The 26,143-nt window shown below is 42.2% G+C and overlaps 1 protein-coding gene and 1 pseudogene across 5 annotated transcripts in view; both read left to right on the top strand.

Moving 5' to 3' along the window:
- Positions 1 to 26,143, top strand: part of RAB7A (RAB7A, member RAS oncogene family) — a 72,503-nt gene that overhangs the window by 15,006 nt on the left and 31,354 nt on the right. For 2 of the 4 annotated variants that reach the window (XM_080811439.1, XM_080811441.1), the window contains exon 2: positions 25,462 to 25,564. The exons of the other annotated variants lie outside the window; for them this stretch is intronic. The gene's annotated coding sequence lies outside the window, so the exon portion shown is untranslated. The remainder of the gene's footprint in view (positions 1 to 25,461; positions 25,565 to 26,143) is intronic. 4 annotated transcript variants of the gene reach the window in all.
- LOC308347566 (ribosomal protein uL24-like) lies at positions 8,834 to 9,302 on the top strand (annotated as a pseudogene). The gene has a single exon. The product of its transcript is annotated as a ribosomal protein uL24-like (transcript).

Below are 26,143 nucleotides of genomic sequence, written 5' to 3' on the forward strand. Positions count from 1 at the left end.
AAAGTCATCTGGAGGTACAGAGCATCCATGATATACTTGGGGGAGGGAAAGGCATGCTGTTTCTGTGAAGACTTGTGGCCAGACTTCTGTTAGCCCACTGGAGAAGTGCGGCAATAGCAAGATTTCCCTTGTGAGTTTGGGAAGTGGATGTGGGAGGGGAGTGAGGAGCTCATGTTGGTCAGCCTCGTAATGTACACTCACCCTAGACAAATGGTATATACAGTTAATGAATAACTTTATTTGTGGTTGTTCACAGGCGAAAATCAAACCGTGCATGTCAGAATCTGAGAAGTGAGTTGTTCTTTCTGCTTCCCGCTGCTGTGGTAGAGAACTGGTTCTACCCCAGTGACAAGGGAGGTGGAAATGTAGACATTCAGACGTGCAAGCATCCAAAGGATGCTTTGTAGCAGGTGCTGTGCTAGGGAAATGCCAGAGGAGTAAGATAGTTCCTGTGCTGAAGGAATTTTTCTTTTTGACTGTGTGACACATGAGGAGCCACCCACAAAAGGGGATGATGTAGTGTGAAAAAGATGTGATAGCAGGCTTCAGGACAGGTGTTCAGTTTTTGGATGTGAAGAGGTAATGATAAACTTCATACATCCAGTTGTACAGAATGAGACATTGAAAACAAATATTTTCCTGCCTTAATCCCTCCTACCGTAGAGACATTGAACCCTATAAAGTTGCTTGGTTTTGACCTACAAAAATGACATTTTCATAGGATTCAACCTAATAAACACAAATGGGAGCATATCTTGTTCTTTACCCTACTTTAAAAAAAATCTAGCTACATTTTAGAATATTCTCTCATCATACATGTAAGTCTGCCTCTGTGTGTTTATGTTTTGAATATGTATTGTGAAGTAGGGGCAGAGTTCTTTCACCACTTGGGTTTTCTTGGCTGAGAGAGATACATCAAGGAAAGGAGAGAAGTGGGCCCATGACCTTTCCAGTATGTTAATTTGGCAGAACCCGGAAGTAGGGCGTCTAGATTCTTGGCAGTGATTGATTGGAGGTGATAGATTTGAGAGGATGGTAGGCCTCAAAAAGGAGGAGGAAAGATTGGGGCTGAATACAGTAAGAAAGCTGGCATGGTATACACTGCTACTCGGTGTGGCAGGCTTTGTTTTTTTGGGTATGTTACTATTCAAAAGACGAGGTAGGAAGTACTATGATGTGAACAAAGGCAGACAGATTTGTGGCACTCTCATTTTCATATTAACCATATTTCATCGTGATAATCTGTCCATATTTACATATTTGTGGGGTTTTTTTATGATTTTTTTTTTATTTGATAGAGATCACAAGTAGGCAGAGAGGCAGGCAGAGAAAAGGAAGGGAAGCAGGCCCCCCGCTGAGCAGAGAGCCCAATGCAGGGCTCAATCCCAGGACCCTGGGAACATGACCTGAGCTGAAGGCAGAGGCTTTAACCCACTGAGCCACCCAGGCGCCCCCATATTTACATATTTGAAAGGAAATAACAAAATATGAGGGACATTATTCTAGTTCAAAGGATTTACAACTAAAATAGCATTGGTAGGATATATGCAAGCCTCGTCTAAGATGGTGACCGTGGCTCTAAAAGCAGGGACATCTATTTGACAGGTTTTGTGCAGATGGAGGCAGGCATGTTGTGCTTGCAAGCGCAGCAGCAACGGTGAAAGAGGAAACAGAGCTAACTGCTCCAAAAAAAATAAGATTGCTTGCTAACCAAAGATGCATGGGCAGTGCTGGCATGGTGTGGTACCCTGATTTGTATCCATTTCTGGTGATAACTGAACTGAAGTTCCAAACTTCCCTTGTTGCTCCTAACCAATGATAATGTCATAGTGAAAACTCGTTCATATTCACAGCCATTGACAGATTAATTGTTGAGGTATTTTGGCTGTTTTTGGAGGAAGACTGTGTTTGGGGGAAATTGCTGACCGTTAGAACCTTAATTTCCCAAACATTGTAACTCCCAGCATATCCTGCTGATACAAATTTATTGCTTCAAAAAAGGCTTGTTTTAAAGATTTTATTTGAGAGAGAGAGAGGGCAGGGAGAGAAGCAGCGGGAGAGAGACAAACAGACTCTGTGGTGAGTGTGGAGCCCCACACATGGCCCAAGATCATGACCTGAGCGGAAATCAAGAGTCAGATGCCCGGGGCGCCTGGGTGGCTCATTTTGTTAAGGGTCTGCTTTCAGTTCCGGTCATGATTGTAGGGTCTTGGGATTGAGCCCCGCATTGGGCTCCCTGATGAGTGGGGGGCCTGCTTCTTCTTTCCGTCTCTCAGTCAAGTAAATAAATAAATAAATCTTTAAAAAAAAAACACACACACAACTGATTGAGCTACCCAGGTGCCCCCCAAAAAGCCATGTCTTAGAGAGAGAAGGTTTCTGGAGTGAGAACTAAGTACCTGTATGGAGCATTCTTTGTATCCTTTCTTATGTATGCTTCCAGAAAGATGCCTCTATTAAGACAAAGGAAGCTAAATATTTTAGCAAATATTCAAGTCCCTAATGTGTTCTGAGCACAGAGTTAGAAGTATTAACTCCAGCTCTACCTTCAGAGCACTGGACGGTTGTACCCAGAATAAAAAGACTCCTAAAGTAAATTCTATGCCATGCTCCCAGTCAACCACCTCTCTCTTAATACTACATACCACTTTTAGTATTTTGAACAGTACTTAAACCCAGGAGCCACCAGTTTGGTATTTTCACTCTGTGCTATTAGATGATCTTTGTCTTCTGCCGCATATCATTTCCTTTCCTGTGATGGTCTTCTGTGGTTGCAAGAGATTTAAGAAAGATGGTACATTTTTTAAAAAAAGATTTCATTTATTTATATGTCAGAGAGCACAAGCAGGGGAAGCGGCAGGCAGAGGGAAAGCAGGCTCCCCAGTGAGCAGGGAACCCAATGATCCCAGGACCCTGGGACCACGACCTGAGCCTAAGGCAGATGCCTAACCGACTGAGCCACCCAGGCACCTCAAGAAAGATGGTAACATTTAAGGAAAGAAAGACTCATCCTGATCCTTTACTAAAACTAGAAAACAAATATACTTATGTCCAAAAAATATGCATGCATTTTCTGCTGAGAGGATTAGCAGTAATTCAGAGGCTTGAATAAGTTTGGTCAGGGTGTGAAAATTGGACCAGTTCACTGATACTTAAATTAAAAGACTATAGACTACAGTGATGTCACACAAGATGACTGAGTGGGAAGCTTTAGAGGTCAGTCCCTGTACAAAGTCAGCTATTGACCTGGAAAGAGTATTTTGGAATCATCTATCTTGGAACTGTGGAACCTGATTGGATGGAGATGTGCTTCATGAAGGGATAGACTGCTGATCTTTCCTAAGTGGCTCTGTGCTAACAAATGGACAATTCCAGCTCTTGGCAAACAACAATCAGCAATCCCTGAGGAACAGGGGAGTGAGATTTCTGGGATACCACATTATAATACTCAGAATGTTCATTTCTCAACAAGAAAAAAAAGTGAAGCATATGAAGAAACAGGAAAATGTTACCCATTCATAGGAAAAAAAGGAACTGGACAGAAACCATCTCAGAGGAAGCTTAGACATTGGAATTAAAAATTAAAGGATTAAATTGGGGTACCTGCGTAGCTGACCGTCCCAACTCTTGATTTTGGCTCAGGTCATTATCCTGGGGTCGTGGGATTGAGCCCCATTTTGGGCTCCATTCTCAGCAAGGAGTCTGTGTCTCTCCCTCTCCCCCTCCTCTGCTTGACCTTGTGCGCGCTCTCTTGTCTCTCTAAAATAAATAAGTAAATAACTCTTGTTTTAAAAAAAAAAAAAAGACTTTAAATCCACTGTGTTAAATTACTTGGCCAGAGGAAATCAGCGACAAAGAACTAAAGGCAATTGAGAATATACAATGTCTGCACAAAATGAGACCATCAAGAAAGAAATTATAAAAAGGGAACAGGGGCGCCTGGGTGGCTCAGTGGGTTAAGCCTCTGCCTTCGGTCATGATCCCGGGGTCCTGGGATGGAGTCCCACATCGGGTTCCGCTCCTCAGGGAGCCTGCTTCCTCCTCTCTCTCTCTGCCTGCCTCTCTGCCTACTTGTGACCTCTGTCTGTCAGATAAATAAATAAAATCTTTAAAAAAAAATTAAAAAATAAAAAAGGAACAAATTCTGGAGTAGAAAAAAAAGTACAGTAACTGAAATGAAAATTTTTTTAAAGATTTATTCATTTATTTTAGACAGGGAGAGAGAATCTCAGGCAGACTCCCTGCTGGGCAGGGAGCCCAGTGCAGGGCTCAATCTTACAAACCTGAGATCATGACCTGAGCCCAAACCAAGAGTCAGACACTCAGCCAGCTGAGCCACCCAAGCGCCCCAAAATGAAATTTATTAGAAGGGTTTGGCAGCAGATGCAAGTAGACAGAAGAAAAGATGAGCAAGCTGAAGACCATCAAAATTATTCAGCCTGAGGAACAGAAAGAAAGAAGAATTATGAAAGATGAACACAGCCTGAGAGATCTGCAGGACATCATCATCCATGCCAAATACACTTCATGGGTGCTCCAGAGGTAGAATATTTAGAGAGGAACAAAACATTTGTGAAAATCAAATGGCCCAAAACTTCCAGAATTTAATGAATTTACACATCTAAGAAGCTTAATGAATTCCGAGGAGGATAAACCCAAGAAATCTACGCCAAGACACATTACAGTCAAGTTGTAACTTGAATTTGCAAAGCAACAAGAACTTGAAAGCAAGAGAATCAACTTGTCATATATAAGGAATTCTAAAGATTTTCACACTTGATTGCTCATCAGAAATCATGGATGCCAGGGACACCTGGGTGGCTCAGTCATGTAGTGCCTGCCTTCAGTTCAGGTCATGATCCTGGGGTCCTGGGATCGAGACCTGTGTTGGGCTCCCTGCTCATCAGGGAGTCTGCTTTTCCCTCTTCCTGTATCCCTCTACCCACTTGAGTGCACGCACGATCTCTCTCTCTCTCAAATAAATAATATCTTAAAAATTACATTTATTATTACTATAGCAAGCCACTGTAAAACTCATTCTAGTTCCCAAGTATTTCTAACTGTGTGCTTTCCAGGTCCACAAAAGAATCACACTCCTTAGTTTCTTGTATGGTGTGACTCATTCTAGCCAGTGACAAGTCATCCTGGGCTGGAACATTTAACTGCAGGAGCAAGACCCCCCAGTAGTTTTCACTTTGCCGAGACACGCAGCAACAGTCCATATCGCGGCTGCTCCGTCAGTTGAAGAAGGAATGATGCAGAGCCCCTGGAAAAAATTACATTAAAAATTCAACTAAATACAAAAAATTTCAGTAAATGAAGAATTGAACAATGGGAAAATAGACATACAGAAAACAAATGGTAAGTGGCAAAAGTAAATCTTTCCTTATCAGTAATAACCAACTCCTCTTCCCCAAGTATCTCGCACATACAGCCTGTACTTCTTACATTGCTCCCGTCTGCAGCTGTTTGGAGCCTAGTCTCTGGCTGATCTGTACTGTATTGTCAGGCTCGCTGGAGCTCAGCATCTTCTTTCTTTTCATCTAAAATTCAGGGAGTGAAGTCAACCTCCCCATGGTCTTTGATTTGATTTCTGCCTTGGCCATCCACCATGAGAGATTCAGTTGTCTTCACTGTATTTTGTTTGCTTTTCTGATTCTTGCTGGACAGCCTAAAACAGAAGTGTCTTAGAATAAAGAGGAGCCTGTCAGCCGTCTCCATTGGCCCTGGCTGTGACAAGAGGGAGAGGTTTGGGTCTTGCCATCAGGCTGCCTGGTTTGCAAAGGATTTCTTCTTACGGACACACATTGAGGACAGTTGGTTCCCTCTGGTGCTGTGCTCCTGCTGCTGGAGGTGGAGGAGGTCCAATGGCCACTGGTAGGATGGTCCTTGACTCCAGCCTAGGTGCGGGACTGGCAGGCACCATGGTCTTCTGCTCTGAGCTCTGGTACTCCTACACCGCTGATTTTCTGCCTTGCAGAGCCAGATGGGAATAGCAGGCTTGCCGCACGTGTTGTTTACTGCATTGTCAGACACCTGCTGAACCTGCCAGGTTGGGGGAAGAATGCAGTTATTAGGGTCAGCAGAAGGGGAGGAGGGACTTCCTATCATGGGGGTGGCCCTCCACCTTGGGTTTCTTGGTGTCGCTGAGGTGGCCATCATACTCTGGTACTTCCAGTACTGGTACTGGTACTTCCAGTGCTGTTCATGAGTCCTGGATCCCACCCATAGCCCATGTTCATCATGACCTTGGTCACCCCAGGGGTCCTTGTTGTCATGAGGCACTTTATGTAAGATCTGAGTTTCTCCTTCTGGCCGTATTTATCCATGGATCCCTCATAGTATTTTCTAACGTTCCTCTATTGCTGGGGTTGAGGGTCATAGTTTTCTTGAGGTTTTCACATTCAAGAGGTAAGGTTATCAGAATGTGGTATTGCCCCTTCAGGATCTGCTTTCATAGCTTTCATAAGTCCTCTCCCACAAAAGGCAGGGACACCAGTGACCATGGTGACAGAATAATTAGCGTGTTTCACACATTCACCAGAGTGGATGAGGGGGGGGGGTGTGGGGCAGAGGGTGACTTTGGATCATTGTACTTTTGGCACAGGAAGGGTTCTGGGGTAGTATAAGGGAGGCTCTTAGAACAGGTTTTCTGCTTATGGCCAGTGGTGAACTCATTGCTGAGGCCAAAGTCTGCAGTTTTTACTTTCAGTCAAGTGTCACAAAGCAGGTTCTCTGCTTCAGGACCCTGTGGATTATGCCCTACTGCACAGTGGCTGCTAGCTGCTGGAATTTGCCTCTGGCTTCTTTGTCTGTCATGTGGCCATGGTCCACTGTAAACAACCAAACAGGTCTCCTCCACTAACGTACTTACTCCCAGGCAAGGAATAGGACTTCCTCAGAGTCAGTCACCTCCACTTTACAATATTGGTGTGATTCAGGGTCTTTGTGCTGTGTGCTTCATAGAAAAGTGCTTCATGGAAAAGTGCCTGGAAACTGGAGGAGCTCTGCTGACTCTCCTTAATGACCTTCACAGTCTCTGTCCCAGTCAAGATGTGCTGGGCCAACTTCACCATTGCAAAGTTACCCTGCCTAGTGGTCTCATAATTGGAGTTCATAATTGTAGATATGGGTAGTTAGTTACCCGAGATGTCTGCAAGGCCCTACTGCATGGTGATCTGCTAACCATTCTAACTGGCAGTGCCAACTGTGCTAACAACACTAATACTAATGATATAAAATAAAATTGTGCTTACTAATTATGCTAATAACATAAAAAAGTGAGAAAAGACAATGAAGAAAAATAAGAAAATAGAACCAAAAAGAAAAAGGAAAACAGAAAAAAAAAAGGGGGGGGAAACAAAAGAATGGAGAATGAAGAAAAAAGAAAACAAGATGGAAAGAAAAAAAGGAGAAAACAACCTGTCAGGTACCCAAGTCCATCAGGTCACCAAAAACCAGCTTTCAGGGCTTTTAAGGACCAAAAACCTAGGCCCAGCCAGGGGCCCAGATGGGGTTTGTAATTCCATTGCAGTGGTGGAGGCAAGAAATGGACTAGTAATGCTGGGGATAATCTACAAGGGTTTTCTCACTTTTTGGTTGTAAGACTTCTTGCTCTTTTTTAAAGATTTGTTTATTTCTTAGAGAAAGTGGGAAGCGGGGAGGGGGATTGGCGGGGGAGAGAATCAGAAGCAGCAGGGAGCCCTGTGCAGGGCTCAGTCTTAGAACTCTGAGATCATGAAAGAGTCAGACACTTAACTGACTGAGCCACCCAGGCACCATGCCTCTCCCCCCCCCCCCCCACCAAGGGACTCCCAAGAGCTTTCTGTTTAGGTGGATTATTAGAGAGTAATATTTACTTTATTGAAAATTAAAATCTGTTGTGCTTCACTGGGCTTTTCCTTTCTAGTTTGGAAATCTGTAATAATTTCTGGCTTTAAATACTTCAGCGTTTACACTTAAAATGTTCATTTCCTTTTGCTTAAACTCTGGTCTCAAAATGATGATATGTCTGTTGGCATCACAGTATTGTAGGAAAGGGTTTTGTCGCATACAACACAATAAGGTACATTATTAACATCCGTAAAGCTGATGGATAATGACAAGTGAAATAGCTGCAGAGTACACACAAAAAGAAATGAGAAGGGACTTAAAATGTTTTACTACCAAAAAAAAAAAAAAATCAGCTGAACACAAAAGAAGATATTGGTGCAGAATAACAAAAAAGCTGTAAGGCTTACAGAACACAGACACCAAAATGACAGAATTAAGTCCTTCCTTAACAGTAATTTCTATAAATATAAATGCATTAAACTCCAAAAAGACAGATTGGCATATTGGCTAGAAAAACCTGATCCAATTATTTATTTACAAGAGACTCAGTTTAGATCCAAAGACACAAAAAATTTGAATATGAAAGAGTGGGAAAAGAGAATTCACATAAATAGTAACCAAAAGAGAGCTGGGGTGGCTGTACTGAGATGAGTCAAGATAGATTTTAAATTGGAAAAATTTGCAAGGGACAAAGAAGGACTTAAAAGGTTCAGTACAGGGGCGCCTGGGTGGCTCAGTGGGTTAAAGCCTCTGCCTTCGGCTTGGGTCATGATCCTAGGGTCCTGGGATCGAGCCCCGCATCGGGCTCTCTGCTCAGCAGGGAGCCTGCTTCCTCCTTTCTCTCTCTGCCTGCTTCTCTGCCTACTTGTGATCTCTGTGAAATAAATAAATAAAAATCTTTGAAAAAAAAAAAGATTCAGTACAGCAAGAAGATAAAATAATGGTAAACATTTACACATGTAATGACAGGTCAGCAAATTATATGAAGCAGCCCTTCCCTTTTGTGGCCGTTGCTGAAGTGCCCTTGGCCAACATGAAGTTTAATCCCTTTGTGACTTCTGACCAGAACAAAAACTAAACGGCATTTCAGTGCACCATCCCACATTTGCAGGAAGATCATGTCTTTCCCTCTTTCCAAAGAGCTAAGATGGAAGTAAAAGGTTTGATCCGTGCCCATCCGAAAGGATGATGAAGTGCAGTTGTGCGAGGACACTTCAAAGGTCAGCAAATTGGCAAATTATCCCAGGTTTGCAGGAAGAGGCATGTCCTCTACATTGAACGAGTACAGCGAGAGAAGGTGGATGGCCCAACTGTCTGTGTGGGCGTTCACTCTAAGCAAGGTGGTTATCACTAGACTAAAACTGGACGAAGACCGCCAAAAAGTCCTTGAACACAAAGCCAGATTTTGCCAAGTAGGAAAGGAAAAGGGCGTATATAAGGAAGAAATAATTGAGAAGATGCTGCAGTAGAATAATCTTATATGCAACTTTAAATAAAAACTGTTAAGGGCCACCTGGGTAGCTGAGTCTGTTAAGCGCCTACCTCTGGCTGGGGTCATGATCCCAGGGTCCTGGGATTGAGCCCCACATTGGGCTGCTTCTCCTGCTCCCTCTGCAGCTCCCCTTGCTTATGCTCTCTCTCTGTCAAATAAATAACAGTTAAAATGAAAAAAATTGTATGAAGCAAAAATTGACAGAACTGATGGAAGAAGTAGATAATTTTACAATGATATTCAAGAGTGGGTAGAACCAGGGAACAGAAGTGAGGAAATAGAGAACTTGAATAACAATAACCCAACCAGATCTAAGAGACACAGGACCCCACCCAGAAACAGCACATACGTTCTTCTCAAGTGCACATGGGACCTTCTGTAGGACACACCTGCTGTTAGGCCACAGTGTAAGTCTTGGTAGCAAGATAGATATCATACAAATTTCTTTTCTGACCGTAGTGAAATGAAGTTAGAAATCAGTAACAGGAGGAAAACTGGAAAATTCACAAATTTGCGGATGTTAAACAACACGCTGTTAAAGAACCAGTGGAGTGGGCCAAAGATGAAATCACAAGGGAAATTTTTAAATACTTAGAGATGAATAAAATGAAAACACGATACACTAAAACTTATGGGACACAGTAAAGCAGTGCTAAGGGAGGAATTCATAGCAATAAATGCTAACATTGCGGGGAAAAAAGAAACCTCTCTTTTAAGATTTTATTTATGTATTTGAGAGGGAGCAGACACAAGTAGGGGATGGGAGGGGCAGAAGTGGAGGGGAGGGAGGGAATCTCAAGCAGACCCCAGGCTAGCACAGTCCCAGCTGGATTGACTTAAAAAAAAAAACCCTCCCATTTCTAAAATCGGAAATGAACTTTATTGGGAATTTACTACCTATTCTACAGGGGGTAAAAAAGGATCATAAGAGTCCTGTGAACACTTGTACAACAACAGATTTTTATAACCTGGATAAAATTTAATAAGTTCCTGGAAACACAAACTACCAAAACCAACTCAGTAAAAATCGTATTTGTCAAGTGAGGAGATCAAATCGGATACCTGAAATCTACTGGCAAAGAAAAACCCTGGACCTGATGTCTTCACTAGTGAGTGCTAACTAACATTTAAAGAACTAACTGGTCCTCTCATTTTTCCCAGAAATCAAAGAGGGGAGGAACACTTACTAAATCATTTTATGAGCCAGCATTGTTCTGATAACCAAGGCCAAGCAAATGCTACAAAAATTAAACTACAGGTCAGTAGCCCTTATAAATACGATGATTTGAGAATCTTGAATAAAATACCAGGAAATCAAATTAAGCAGTCTATTAAAAGGATTATACACCACGAGCAAGTGGGATTTGTTCCTGGAATGCTAGGATGATTGCACATCGAAAAAGTGATCAGTATAGTACACATTTATAGAATGAAAGGAACAAAAAAAAATACATGATCATGTCAACTGATCCAGAAAAAGCCTTTGACGAAATTCAGCAGCCTTTGGTGACTCAAAACACTAGGAATAGAAGACTGTTACTTCAGCATGATAAAAGCCATATATGAAAAGCACCCAGTGAACATCATAGTGGTAAAAGACTGATACAATAGTGCTTCCTCTGATTTAGTTCAGGGACAAGGCAAGAATGCCCACTGCCGCTACTTCTATTCATAACCGTACTGGAAGTTTTAACCAGAGCAGTTTGGCAAGGAAAAAAGAGAAAAGGCATCCAGATGGGAAAGGAAAGAGTAGATGCAGATGACGTGATCTTATATATGTAGAATATCTAAAGATTTCATACTAAAAAATGAGAATAAAAACCTGTGACAGCACTAATAAACTAATTCAGCAAAGTTGCAGGAGAGAAAGTGAATACGCAAAAACCAGTTTCATTTTTGTATACTAACGATGAACCTAGCTGAAGAGGAAACCAGGAAAACAGTTCCACTTACGATAGCATCAAAAAAAGTAAAATTAGCTTGGTAGGAAAGACAAATACTATCTGATTTCACTCATATATGGGATCTAGGAAATAAAACAAATGAGCAAAGGCAAAAAAAAAAAAAAAAAAAGACACAAACCAAGAAACAGACTGTTAACTCTAGAGAACACACTCCACCACCAGAGGGGAGGCAGGTGGGGTGATGGGTGAAATTGGTGATGGGGATTGAGGGGTGCACTTAGGATGAGGTGATGTATGGAAGTGTTGAGTCACAATATTGTACATCTGAAGCTAATATAACACTGCATGTTAACTCTACTGGAATTTTTTTTTTTAACTGAGTTTAAAAAATTAACTCAGTGTATGAAAGACCTGTAAACTGGGAACTATAAAACTGCTGGGAAAAATTAAAGAAGATATAAAAAGAGAGACATGTCACGTTTTTGGCTTAGAAAACTTAATTTTGTTAGGATGACAATACTACCCAAATCCATCTACGTATTCAATGCAATAAAATTTCAGTGACTGGTTTTTTTGCAGAAATAGAAAAATCCATCCTAAAATTCAGCTAGAAAATCATGGGACTCTGAATAGTGAAAACACTGTTGAAAGCTCAAAACAAAGTTGAAGTCTCCCACTTCATGATTTCAAAACAGTAATCAAAATGTTGTGGTACTGGCATAAGGGAACATGTGTAGATCAGTGGAATATAGAGCCCAGAAATTGACCTTCACGTACAGGATCAGTTGAACTTGCACAGAGGTGCTGAGTCCATTTAGTGGTAAAAGGACAGTGTCTTCAACAAATGGTAATGGTCCTGGGAAACTCTACCTGCAAAAGAGTAAGCTTGACCCTTATCTATTAACCATGTACAAAAATTAGATCAAACCAAAGGCTTCAAGAGTTAAAACTATAAAATTCTTGAAAGAAAATATAGGGGAAAAATTATGACATTGGATTTGACAGTGATTTTGTGGCTATGACCCTGAAAGCACAGGCAATGACAGGAAAAACAGGTAAATTGGACTTCATCAAAATTAAAAACTGTAAGGACACTATCAAGAGAGTAAAAAGACAATCAGAATAAGAAAAAATACCTGTATGGGGCACCTGGGTGGCTCAGTGGGTTAAAGCCTCTGCCTTCGGCTCGGGTCGTGATCTCAGGGTCCTGGGATCGAGCCCTGCGTCAGACTCTCTGCTTGGCGGGGAGAGCCTGCCTCCCCCCTCTCTCTGCCTGTCTCTCTGCCTACTTGTGATCTCTGCCTGTCAAATAAGTACATAAAATCTTAAAAAAAAAAAAAGAAAGAAAGAAAAAATACCTGTAAATCATATATCTGATAAGGAATTAGTATTCAGAATATGTAAGAACTCCTACAACTCAGGAACATAAAACTCTATTCAAAATGGCACAAGACCTGGATGGACATTTCTTCAAAGAAGACATGCAAATGGCTAATTCACACATACAAAAATGCATGTCACTAGTCATTAGGGAAATACAAATCAAACCAACAATGAAATACCACTTCACACTGATTGTTATTTAAAAGATGGTGGGGTGGGGTGGGGGGGGGACACCTGGGTGGCTCAGTCAGTTAAGCCTTAGCATCTTTGTCTCCCTCTGGCTCAAATCATGATCCCAGGGTTCTGGGGTTGAGCCCCGGGGAGTCTACTCCCTCTGCCGCTCCCCCTGCTTGTGCTTTTTCCTGCTCTTTCTTTTTGTCAGATAAATTAATTTAAAAAGCATGTGTTGGGGAGGACCTGGAAAATTGGAACCCTTGTGTATTGCTGTTAAGAAGTTGAAACAGTGCTGGTGCTATGGAAAGCAGTTTTGTTGTTCCTTAAAAATGTAAACAGAGTTACTGTATGTCTTGGCAAACTCACTTTTAGGTATATACCCCAAAGATTTGAAAACAGGATCTCAGAACAGATACTGATACACTGTTGGTCATAACAGAATGAGAGTCAAAAAGTAGAAGCAACCCACATCAGCAGATAAAAAAATAAGCAAAATACAGTATATGTTAACTAACTCGAATTTAAATAAAATTAATAAAAAAGGATAAGCAAGATGTGGTATTTACATGCAATGGCATGGTAGTCACTGTAGGAAGGAATGAAGTTCTGATGCATGCCATGTGTTGATCCTAGGAAACACCATGCTGAAGTACACCGTAGATGAGGACAGATACTTTGTAATCCCACTTCCATGGGCTGTTTAAAAAAGGACAATTCATAGAAAGTAGAGTAGAGATTATTAAGGGCTAGAAGAGCAGGACCTAGGTTGTTATTGCTTAATCTGCATGGAGTTTGTGTTTGCTGTGATGAAAAAGTTCTGGAAATAAATGGTGATGTTGCATCACCACAACACCGCAGTGTGGTGTTCTTACAGATGAGGAAATTAATATCAGTACCTTTTTGTAAGGACCTATTTTATATTTTCATATTTTAGCAAGAGGCTTTCATTGAGGTTAAACAAAAACCTTATTGTTTAACCCTGCTCCCCTTCCCCCAGGGGATTCACTTAAAAACAAGTCCCGGAAACCAGCTCCAGGTAACAAAGCCCAGATACAAAGGTGGGTCAGGCCAGGTGGAGACATCTGATCAGTAGGGGGTTGCATACTGTCTCCCTAGCTACCAAGGAGTATGGGCCCCCGCCCTTTGGGAACCCTTTTGGCGCCAATCCTAATCAAGGTATAATAGGCTGATTCAAATGTCTACTAGGGTAAATTATAATTCAGTTGGTCACCTAGCATCACTGTGGAGTTTCCTGTCTGTTACAATCTCATTGGTCACCTGCGCGTGGCCAGGCCCGACCACATGGCCTTTGCCCTTAAAAGCTAGACTGTGAAACAGAGAAGGGTCGCCCTCTCTTGTAAGAGGTGCGGCCCCGAACGTTCGGTCTGATTCTTGATGCTTGGCGCGAAATAAAGCTTTGCTTGACCTTCACTTTGTATCAGTCTCGCTCCTTTAATCACGGACCCATTATTGGGGCATAACACTTTTCTTCATCCAGACTCTTCCTCTCAAATCCAGACTGCATCTTAATGGACAGATCTCTCACCTTGAAATGTGATTTCATAAATCATGTATTTATTAACACTTCATAGTGTGTTCAGCCGTGCAGTGTCATGTGGTGGGGAAGCATGTGGAGTTACGGAATATGAAATGTTCATCCCTTTTCCTTGTTTTCATGATAGTGTTGTGTTTCCACCTTGAATTAGTACTTCGTAATGACGTCTCTAAAATGTTGTCCCAGCAGGCTGTGCATTGGTGATCCAGTTGGGCAGGTGGATCTTTATTTTGCCAAAATCTTAACTAGCACAGTTTCAGTCCCATTAAACCTTCCTTTCAGTAACTTTTGAAAGAGAAAGTGTTGTGAAACTTCGGACATTTCTGTTCTTTAGCATTTCCTTTTCAGCCTGAAGAGCTGGGTCTTGTGCTTAAGCATTACAGTTCCGCATTTTTTTACCTGAAACCTCAAGTGACTGAGCTCCTGTTAGCTTTTCATATCTAGTCCTGGCCGGCTGCTTACTTTTACGTGGCAGCTTGACGGGGGCAGGGATGCCCAGTTACTTGGTTAAAACATTCTTCTGGATGTATCTGTGAGGGTCTTTCTAGACTATGCGAAGCAGATTGCCCTTGTCCAGTTGTGAAGAGTCCTGAGTAAAGCAAAAAGCTTGAACAAGAGAGAATTCACCTCTCTTTGAAGGTTTTCTCCTGCTGTGAAACTCAGACTGGATCTTAGACCATTGGCTATCCTGGTTGTCAGGCCCTCAGACTGCAGATCTTGGGACTTCTTGGTCTCCGTAATTGTGTGAGCTATTCACTTGTAATAAATGTCACATATATAAACTTTATATATGTGTGTGTGTATGTATATATATATACACACACACATGTATACATAAAATTCTGTATGTATTTATGTGATCTTATACATTGTCACATAGGTAAATCTTATATATATGAAGTTTCTATTTAAGAACATTTTAAATCTCCCTTGAAGGTAATTGGCAAACTGTGAGCTTATATATGGTCCCATCAGAGCCATTAGGTTCTCTTCCTCCATCTTGGTGGTTCTGTTGGTTCTGTTTTCTTTGGAAACCCTGACTAATAAACTTGGCATTAATAATAGAGTCACTCTTTCCTAAAGACAGGTCCCAGAGCATCTTTATACTGATCCTTCATATACCTCTGTTTCTCAGATCCTTTTTTTTTTTTAAGATTTTATTTATTTATTTAACAAAGAAAGAGCAAGCACAAGCAGGGGGAGCAGCAGAGGGCAAAGGAGAAGCAGGCTCCCCACTGAGCAGGGAGCCCTAGGTGGGGCTCCATCCCAGGACCCTGGGATCACAACCTGAGCAGAAGGCAGGCATTTAACTGACTGAACCCCCCAGGCATTGCATGTTTCTCAGACACAGCTTACAATTCAAAGAACTAGTGTCTGGTTTGTGAACAGCTGGGTGACTCTGAAAGTCAGTTCAGTCACCTAACCAACCGGCTTTTTGATGGTTAAGCCTTTGAGTAAAAGTGAGGAAGTTCATCCAGCAACTGTAACAGAAGTGAGATGTAGAAATGAAAGGATGGGTCGCTTTTGGGTGAGTGAGAGCTGCAGGAGAACACTTAGTCTCGAGGTTAATGAACTCAAAAATATTTTGGACTAGTGGCAACTGAAATCTTTTTAAATCTAATCTTTTTGGAGGGGGTGGCAAGGCAAAATCATGTCATTTCCTACAGTCAGTCCCATATTGACTTCAGGTAAATTGTGTATCTCTGTAAAGTGTTTCATTATTTGCTAAGCTGCTTTACCGATTTGCACATGGAATCCTCCCTACAACCCGAAGAGGTGGCCAGGAAGTCTTTCGTACATGCAAGGAAGAAAGTTGAATTGTAGGTTTGAGAATTTGTTTATAAAGCTAAAGGAGGTTAAAACGGTAAATTTTATGTTATTTATATTTTGCCACAGTAAATCATAATATAAATTATAATACAGTAAGAATGCTTTCTATAACTTTGTTAGTAAATTTGAAAACCTCTTTGGGTGAGGATACTAATGGCAATATTGAACTAAAAAGGACAGGTCATTTTGTTCTAGGCTACAGGTAGGTTTTGTTGTATGAAGATTAAAGATGAAAAAGGGTAAGGAGGAAGGGCAAGGGAAGGGCAAAAATGGAAACTTCAAGGTTTCTGCTCACCCTTCCCCAGTAATTAGAATGTTTACCAGTATTCATATTTTTTCAGGCCCTTCTGTCCCAACACAATAAACTAAGCAAACGATGTTATGTATTCTTTATTACAGACTTTTCCCACACTTCTTAACTTTCTAAAGTCTTACCACCCTGCAGCTCTCTAAAACAAAAAAAACAGGAGGGACTTATATAATGACGTGGAGGATTACTTAAATCTGAATTAGTAGTCAGGGCCTTCTTGCCTGGGAAGGGGGCTGGCAACTGGTTAAGCACACCTTGAAGTACTTCAGAAGGTTTGATTTGAAGCATTTCTGCATATTGAGGTTCCCTGGCAGGTCTTCCAGCTTCTGGTAAAGTTGGGGAATCCTGGGGATTCAGTATCAGAAACTCTTTAACCAGATTGTGATCTGACCAGAGAGCATGTCCTAACAGCACTGCTTCAGGAAGCTTCCCTTCCTCTAATGTGGAGTAGCTGTCTCTTTTTAAAATGTTCTGTTATGAAAAAATTCAAGTAAATAGAATCATAAAATACACGCACACACACAAACTCCTGCCTAATTTCAGCAGTTGACCCTTGAACAGTGTGGGGCTTAAGGGTACTAACCCCCCTTGTGGTCGAATTCTAGTATGACTTCTGACTCTCCAAAAACTTAAGTACTGATAGACTATTACTGACCAGAAGCCTCACCGATAAACAGTCAATTAACATTTGTATGTTAAATATATATTGTATACAGTGTTTCTACAATAACGTAAGCTAGGGAAAAGAACACGTTAAGAGAATAATGAGAGAAAATACATACAAGTACCGTACTGTAAAAAGTCCACATACTAGTGGACCCACACAGTTCAGACCTGTGTTGTTCAAGGGTTGACTGTATTTGCTCCCTATCTGTTCTTTTGGTTGAACTAATACAAAGTAAATTAGAGGGGCACCTGGGTGGTTCAGTCAGTTAAGCATCTGCCTTCTGCCCACATGGGGCTCCCTGCTCAGCAGGGATTCTCCTTCTCCCTGTGCCCCTGCTCATGCCCTCTCTCTCTCTCTCTCTCTCTCTCTCAAATAAAACCTTTTTAAAAAAGAAACAAAGTATATTAGATATTATCATGACACTTCACCCCTAAATGCTCAAGTCTTTTCATCTAGATGTGGTCCCTTCCCCCCCTTCCTTTTATGTCATTACCTTTAACTTTGAGATCAAGCCAGTTGTTTTTTTCTTTTTAAATATTTTATTTAATTGACAGAGACAGCTAGAGAGGAAACACAAGCAGGGGGAGTGGGAGAGGAAGAAGCAGGCTCTCCAATAAGCGGGGAGCCCAATGCAGGGCTTGATCCCAGGACCCTGGGATCATGACCTGAGCCGAAGGCAGATGTCCAACAGACTGAGCCACCCAGGTGCCCCCAAACCAGTTGTCTTAACAGAATGTCCCACACTCTGGGTTTGGCTGGTTGCATCCTTTGATACTTAATGTGCGCCACTAGCCCTGCTATTTCTTGTGCACTGTAAGTTAGATCTAAAAGCTTGGGTAAATTTAGGTTATATGTTTTTGATGAGACTATTTCATAATGTCTGATTGTCCCACTATTAGTGAAGATGGTCACAGCTGTGTATGTGTCCTTTGCAGCCTCTTGTGATTAGGAAGTGATCTCTTGAGGTTCTGTATAGATCTTTAGTTTCCCATCCACCTTTAACCTGGGGCATTAGCATCATTGATGATCTTGACCTGAACCTTTCATTTTCATTAAGGAATGCAAAATTATTTTTTTTCCTGCATTCCTCTTTTTTCTTCTCTCTCTCTTTATTGTAAGTAGACTCTACGCCCAATGCAGGGCTTGAACTCAATGACCCTGAGATCATGACCTGAGCTGAAATCAGGAGTCAGACATGCAACTGACTGAGCCACCCAGGGACCCCTCAGAACGTAGCTGTTAAACAGCTGTATAAACATTTCTTATATACCGAGGCTGCTGTTTTCGAGTGTCTGTATTCAGTGGAGCACATCAGTATTGATGTTAATTTTTTGCTTGTTTAGGTAGAGAGACCAACCGATGACAGATTTGTTCAATTTAGGAGGTATTTTTTTTTAAAGATTCCATTTATTTATTTGACAGAGAGGTCACAAGTAGGCAGAGAGGCAGGCAGAGGGTGGGGGAAGCAGGCTCCCCACCGAGCAGAGAGCCCGATGCGGGGCTCGATCCCAGGACCCTGAGATCATGACCGGAACCGAAGGCAGAGGCCCAACCCACTGAGCCACCCAGGTGCCCCAGGAGGCATTACTTAAATGTGGTTTTCGAGGTGGGTTAGGGAGGGTGGGTGGGAGAAGGGGGCAGGAAGGCCATTCCGGTTGGAAGCAGTGTCCCTGGCAGAGTCAGAAGTGGAAGAGTCTAGAGCACTGGAAGGGGACTGAGTTTGGCAAAATGAGAAAGTTGTGGCTAAGAGAGCTGTTTCTTTCCGGGGATGGGAACAGTGTGTGCAGTCCAGACTGTCTCAGCACTACTCATCACTCACGTGGACTGGCTGGGAATTACCAGAAGGACACTGGAGAGAATCTTAGGGAATTCATTTCCAGCCCGGCTTAATGGGAGGGAAGGTTGTCATCTCTGTGGAACGCCTCATGGGTTCTCATCTCTCCCTTTTTGATTTCTTCAGGTTCCCCAAGGGTCCAGTGATTATACTTACTCAGAGCTTGTCTCTGTTCATCGCCAAATGCTCTACACAGTTAGGTGGTTTCCTCTTTTTTGGCTGCTGTGAATAAGGACACTGTGAACATTTGTGTGCAGGTTTTTGTGGGGATGTACATTTCGTTTCATTTCTCTTGGGTTCGTCTCCAGGAATGGAATTGCTGGGTCATAGGGTGACTCTGTGTTTAACTTTCTGAGGGACTACCAGCCTTGTGCAGGGTGGCCGCACCGGTTCACCTTCGCCCAGCAGTATGTGGGGTCCGGTGTCTCTGCATTGCCCATCAGCACTTGTTACTGCCTGTCCTTTTGATTGTCGTCATCCTAGTGGGTATTCTCTTCCATCAGTTGTTTACCTCTAGTCTTCTCAGGAGTTGCTGGGTTTGGGTCATGGTGCAGCAGAGATGCTCCTTGTAGGAGCTGGGGCGGGGGAAGTATGGAGAGGCGGGTTACGGTAGAAGGAGAAGTCAGATGTGGTAAGCAAATAGACCAAAAGGGAGCTGGGGCCAAGCCTGGCAGGGCTGGAAGAGTTCGCCCAAGGAGCTCTGACTGGTAGCGAACACTGTGTATTTATAGCAAAGCAGGCTAACTAGAGCAGAGCAGCTCTGAGGCTGAGGAAATAAAGAGTCAGGAAGTAATGAGGATTCACACTGGGGTTGTGCAAATGAAAAGAGGTTTGGGGAAGATTAGTTATGGGTAGGACTAGATCAGATGTAATGGTTAGGGTAGAGGAACATTGGAAATTGTTTTGAGTCTGAGAACAGGAGAGAATGTTCCCCTTGGACAGATTTGGGTGGGTGGAAGGTTTCTGTATGTAATGTGACTCTAACTGCTAAAAGAACACATGACAAATGTGTGTGCAGCAGAAAATTAAGGAAAGCCTTTACCGGAGCCCAGATTTGACATCCTGAATGAAGTGGGAAGTGTCTCAAGATCACTGCTTCTTCCATGTCATCCCCTCAAATATATCTGCAGATAGCCTCTGATCACCTTCTCTTTTTTATAGAACAGCTTAATTGAGATATAATTGCCATATAGTAAACTGTACATGTTTACACTGTACATGTTGAGTTTTGATGTATGTATGTCTCTGAAACTGTCACCCCAATCAAGATGATAAATCTATTACCCCAAAAGTCTCCTAAGCCCCTTTATAAATCCTCCCTCCTGCCTACTGCCCCTTCCTTACCCATTCCTAGACAACCACTGACTTGCTTTCTAGTTTGCGTTTTCTGGTATTTCATTTAAGTAGAATCAGTGTGTGTACATTATGTATATGCACGTATAGTAGATGTACTTTTGGGGGAGAGGTGTCTGGCTTCTTTTACTCAACATCATTTTGAGATCCGTCCATGTTAAATGTCAACAGTTCATTCCTTTTTGTAGCTGAATCTTATTCCTTTATAAAGATGGGTCACAGTTCATTCTTCAGGTGATGAACATTTGCTTCCAGTTTTTGACTGTTACGTATAACCCTGCTGTGAACATTTGTGTACAAGCCTTTGTCTGGACATAATGCCTTAATTTCTCTTGGGTAGATACTTAGGAGGGGGATCGTTAAGTCATTCCTGCAAGGTTCATTTTAGCACTTTTTTAAAAAAGATTTTATTTATTTTTATTTTATTTTATTATAAGCAGGGGGAGTGGCTGGCAGAGGGAGAAGCAGGCTCCCTGCTGAGCAGAGAGAGCCCAATGTGGGACTCAGTCCCAAGACCCTGGGATCATGACCTGAGCCAAAGCAGATGCTTAACTGACTGAGCCACCCAGGCGTCCCATATTTTAGTGCTTTTTAGTATATTCACAGGATTGTGCAACCAACACAACTCTTTCATTCCAGAACATATCTTCATCACCCCAAAATGTATCTTTAATTTTTAAAATGTTTTTTCTGTCTTAACATTCCCACCATCAATATTGTTCCACATCTTCCAGTTCCATATCTTCACCAATACTTGGTGTGGTTATAAGAAATTTTTTTAACCAGCGCGCCTGGGTGGCTCAGTGGGTTAAGCCTCTGCCTTCAACTCAGGTCATGATCTCAGGGTCCTGGGATCAGCCCCACATCGGGCTCTCTGTTCAGCGGGGAGCCTGCTTCCCTGCTCTCTCTCTCGCTCTCTCTTTTTCTGCCTCTCTGGCTACTTGTGATTTCTGTCAAATAAATAAACAAAATCTTTTTTTTTTTTAAGATTTTATTTATTTATTTGACAGGCAGAGATCACAAGTAGGCAGAGAGGCAGGCAGAGAGAGAGGAGGAAGCAGGCTCCCTGCGGGGCTCGATCCCAGGACCCTGAGATCATGACCTGAGCCCAAGGCAGAGGCTTTAACCCACTGAGCCACCCAGGCGCCCCATAAACAAAATCTTTTAAAAAAAATATTTTTTTAGCCATTCAGGCAGGTTGATAGTTTTATCTCATGGTTTTTGCATTTCCTTAAGGAGTAATATTGTGGCTTATCTTTTCACATGCTTATTCATCTTTGGTGAACTCTCTGGTTACTCTTTCACTTATTTATTGAGTTGCTTGTTTTCTTACTGAGTTTTAGAGTTCTAAGTCTGTTGTCAGATACGTGGTTTGCACATATTTTCTCCATCTTTGTCTTCTCACTGTATTAACAGCGTCTTTTGAAGAGCAGAAGTTCTTTTTTTTTTTTTAAGATTTTATTTATTTATTTGACACAGAGAGAGAGATCACAAGTAGGCAGCGAGACAGGCAGAGAGAGGTGGAGGAAGCAGGCTCTCTGCTGAGCAGAGAGCCTGATGTGGGGCGCGATCCCAGGACCCTGAGATCATGACCTGAGCTGAAAGCAGAGGCTTAACTCTGAGCCACCCAGGCGCCCCAAGAGCAGAAGTTCTTAATCCTGATGAAGTTCAGTCTGTCAGTCCTTCTACATGTTGTATTTTTGGTGTGATACCTAGGAAATCTGCTTAGCCCACATTTCTGATGATCTTGAAATAGGACTAAATTTTGAACTAAGCTCAGGGTCTCTGTTAGGTACCCAGGGGGCATTTACATTTATCATCTGTGTCCTTCACCAGATACACTGGAGAGTCAGAAATTGTAGGGGTCATAAATAAGCCAGTTATCAGTCAGTTGTCCAGTCATCTGTCCGTTATGTGAGCATGCCTGTACTTAGCTCTAAAATGATGTGGGGTTCCTCACCCCCATCTGTCTCCCATGTTTCTTGACCTGGCTCTTTCTGCTGTCAAATGAACGCATTATGAAAGAATCAGTGTTACCTTAAGAAAAATAAAATTTGGAAGACAAATCCTCTGTCCTTCTCTTCCTAAAAAATCCAAGTACACATGACTTTTTTTTTTTTTTTAAACATAAGGCAAATAATTACATGACTTCTCTTTTCCATGAAAAATTTGAGAACTTTGTGATTTTAAGGAGTTTCCTGAGCCTGGGCTTTCCTCCTTCTGGAGTCTCTCATCTCTGGGTGTGGCTGGACTCCCTTTGTAAAAGGTAGTTACAGAGCTCATTAGAAAGGATATGTTTTAATTCTAAGTTCTGTATTTGGAAAATTTCCTCAGTTGGGCTCATCTCAACACAAAGTGTGAAGACTAAAGTATGTTCTGTAATTGCACTGGTTGAAGGATTGAATTGAAGACTGTTGTACTGGGTGAATAAGGGACTTACTCCATTTTACCAGGAACCAGTAATAGCTCCAGAAATTGAAGAGGTGGGGAGATACTGGGCCTAATAGTAATGAGCTGTCAGTAATTGGTGTCTCTGGTTCCTTTACATCTTCATTCTCATTCTTCACAGAACCACGGAAAGATAAAACTATCCACTTTTTACAGATTTAGGAATTCACTATAAAAGGCCCAAGGAGGACAGATTATTTACCTCAACTTGCCCAACTAGTAAGTTTCAAAGCCCTGATTTGAACTAGAGCTTCTCGGGTCTTCTTGGATCCCAAAGCCCTTGGTTTGTCTGTTGTCCCAGAGTTTGTCTTGCATCTGAATATGGAGCAGATCTGAGCTGCTTTGGGGGAATAGTATTGAGAACACTCCTGTAGTCATAGCATTCCGACCGACCTTTGTATGACCAGCTTTGGAGTATTAGGAATCTCAACACTCTTCCCATTCTGTTCTTACGAGTATTGCTTTTTGCCTCTGAAGATAAACCAAACACACTTAAAACTTCGTCAGAAATGTTCGCTGTTAAGTTTATGATAGTTCTCAAGAAAAGGTAAGATCATACTGTCATTTAAATATGAAATGAATACATGGCAAAGATTTTGTCTTATTAATTGAGAAAATGGGGAAAATGTTATAACCAAAGGATACAAAGAACAGACATTAAGTGTAGGTCAGTAGAGTTGAAAGGAATAGGCACATGAGCACAAAACTGGCTCTTGCCGGGGAGAAATAGAATTCTCCAGCTAGAATTCATTTGCGTATCCATAGACAGGGGTTCTCTACGACTTGTAGTTGGGTCACCAGCAGGGGAGGGCTGGAGTCAGCACAAAAGAAAGTGCTGTAGATTTAGAGTCTAAATAATGCATAGTTTCCCAATAGAGACATCCCATGCTGCTTTTAATTTCAGATTTGCTTACAGAATATGAGAATCTGTAATACTGTTTTACTTCTTTTCTTCCACATTCAGGTTTTTAAATACTTGTTTAAAAATGGTTTGGGTTTAAAAAAAAAATGGTTTGGGTAGTAAGGCTTTTCTGAATTTAAGTCCCAGTGATTGCATATTAGGCTTAATCTGTTCATGTATTTGGAGACATCATATGAAGTATGGTTTTCTTTTTTTTAAGATTTTATGTATTTGAGAGAGAGAGCCAGAGAGAGCGCACAAGGGGAGGGGCAGAAACAGAAGCAGACTCCCCACTTAGCAGAGAGGCCAGTGCAGGGTGAGATCCCAGGATGTGGAGTCATGACCTGAGCCGAAGGCGGACGCTTAACGGACTGAGCCATCCAGGCACCCCTTAAAGCTAATGTACTTAAAAGCATTTTCTAGTTTGAGTATCTTTTCTGAGGATGATAGCCACTGACAAGCTGTCAGACTTGTAGTACTCCTGCATTCCTAGTATCTGACTTGAAGAAAGAATCAAGGGTTTAAAAGTCTGTAGAACCATACACATTGGGTAAGAGTTTGCTGCTCTAACTTATATTTCCCCTAGGGGTAACTTCCCCACCCTCTTTCTAATATCAGAGAGAGAGAGAAATGCTATATAGCCACAGTCTTTGATTCCTTTGATCTGTTAAAAAGAAAATTCAGCTGAGTAAGTTTTAAAGATCTTTCTGGCTTTATTCAAGAAGTCATGAATAAGGCAGCGTCCCATCTAGCAAAGAAGGGAATTCCAAGGAGCTGTACAAAATAAAAAGACTTCTTTAGGCAGTAGAGAGTGGGACAGGGAAGTTATACTAGTAATAAGTGGATTGGTTGTGAGAAGATCTCCTGTGGGGTACAGCTGGGGTCTGTCAGGCAGGTTACCTCACCAGTGTTGACCAGGTAATTCCTGACTGACTGGTTTAAGATTCCATTTCTGGGAGCGGCCAGAACTATAATTAAGTCTCAGTTTGGTGATGCTGGGTTTAGCATAAGTGACTTCATTTTGTGCCTGTTGTCTTTCCAACACCCCCCAAAGATTTGTATTTATTTGACAGAGATCACAAGTAGGCAGAGAGGCAGGCGGGGGAGGGGGGAAGCAGGCTCCCCACCAAGCAGAAAGCCCAACGCGGGGCTCAATTCCAGGACCCTGAGATCATGACCCAAGCTGAAGGCAGAGGCTCAACCCACTGAGCCACCCAGACACCACCACCCCCCCTTTTTCTTTAACAGTTCTTATTCTTTGGAGAGGTGGGCTTGGTGTGGTGTGGTGGTGAAAGAATTGAAATTGAAGTTTACCTTTTCAGCGCAACGGGAATACCTTTGGAACTGAAAGGGTTCTTGGATATCCCGAAGACCCAGCAGCCATTGAGAGTCCTCGTACCCTTCATTTAAATGTGTGAGGAGTGGGCTGCCATGCAGGGAGAGCCCTGATTGGGGTGTGTTCATGGGAGAATAGCAGGAATGCTAGAGAGGAGAGAGGGTGCTACTGCAGCCTTGACATGTGTAGTGTGCCATGATTTCTGGCTGCTGCTTGTGTTAAGATGGGGACCTGTAGGCTGCCTGGCTTTTGTGAGGCTCTTCACCTCACCTGCTTTTGAAGTGTTTGTCTTGGTTTGTCTTGTCTGAGTTCTGGTTGAATCTGGTTGAATCTGTCTGCCGTTAGTCTCCATCCTTCCTCTACTGGGAGGGAAAAGGACACATTTGTTTTCCATCTGATGTAACTCACCCTGTCTCTTTGACTTCTTTGCTTCTTTCTTAGTGGCAGTTCCATACAGCGTTGCCTAGGTTTCCCTATTTGGGACCTCTGGGTCGTGTGTCCATTGAGTGGTGGAAGTTAACTTTTTGACATCTAACCTGAACAGGTATGATACTACATTTACGTTATTTGTTATACTTCTTTTAGAGCTTTAAAAAATTCCCGTGTGGGGGCATCTCTGGGTGGCACAGTTAGTTGGGTTAAGCATCTGACTCTTGGTTTCAGCTCAGGTCGTGATCTCAGGGTTGTGAGGTCAAGCCCTGACTTGGACTCTGCCCTGAACACAGAGTCTGCTTGGGATTCTCTCTCTCTCTCCCTCTACCCCTCCTGCTTGTGTTCATTCATTCATTCTCTCTCTCTGTCTCTCTCTCTGAAACAATAAATTAATTTTTTAAAAGTTCCAGTGTGGAGCTAGTTTATCATTTGCCAGACTGGGTTTCTTTTACTTTGACATCTTGTTTCGAGAAGGAGTTAGGAAGGAATTGTTCTGGAATATAAATCTAACTATATGAAATACCTCAGTTCACCATGGTTCCTGTGAAAGTACTGGGGAGTAAAATACGTGTGCCTGCCGCACAGAATTGCATGCAGTTCCTAATAGGACCTTCTCTGGTCTGATGAAACTAAGCTGTCACTGGTAGAGTTTCCCTCCTTCTCAGAGAAGGATTTTAAGATTTGGTTGATG

The sequence above is a fragment of the Martes martes genome (assembly GCF_963455335.1).
Source record: "Martes martes genome assembly, chromosome: 1".
Lineage (NCBI taxonomy): Eukaryota > Metazoa > Chordata > Mammalia > Carnivora > Mustelidae > Martes > Martes martes.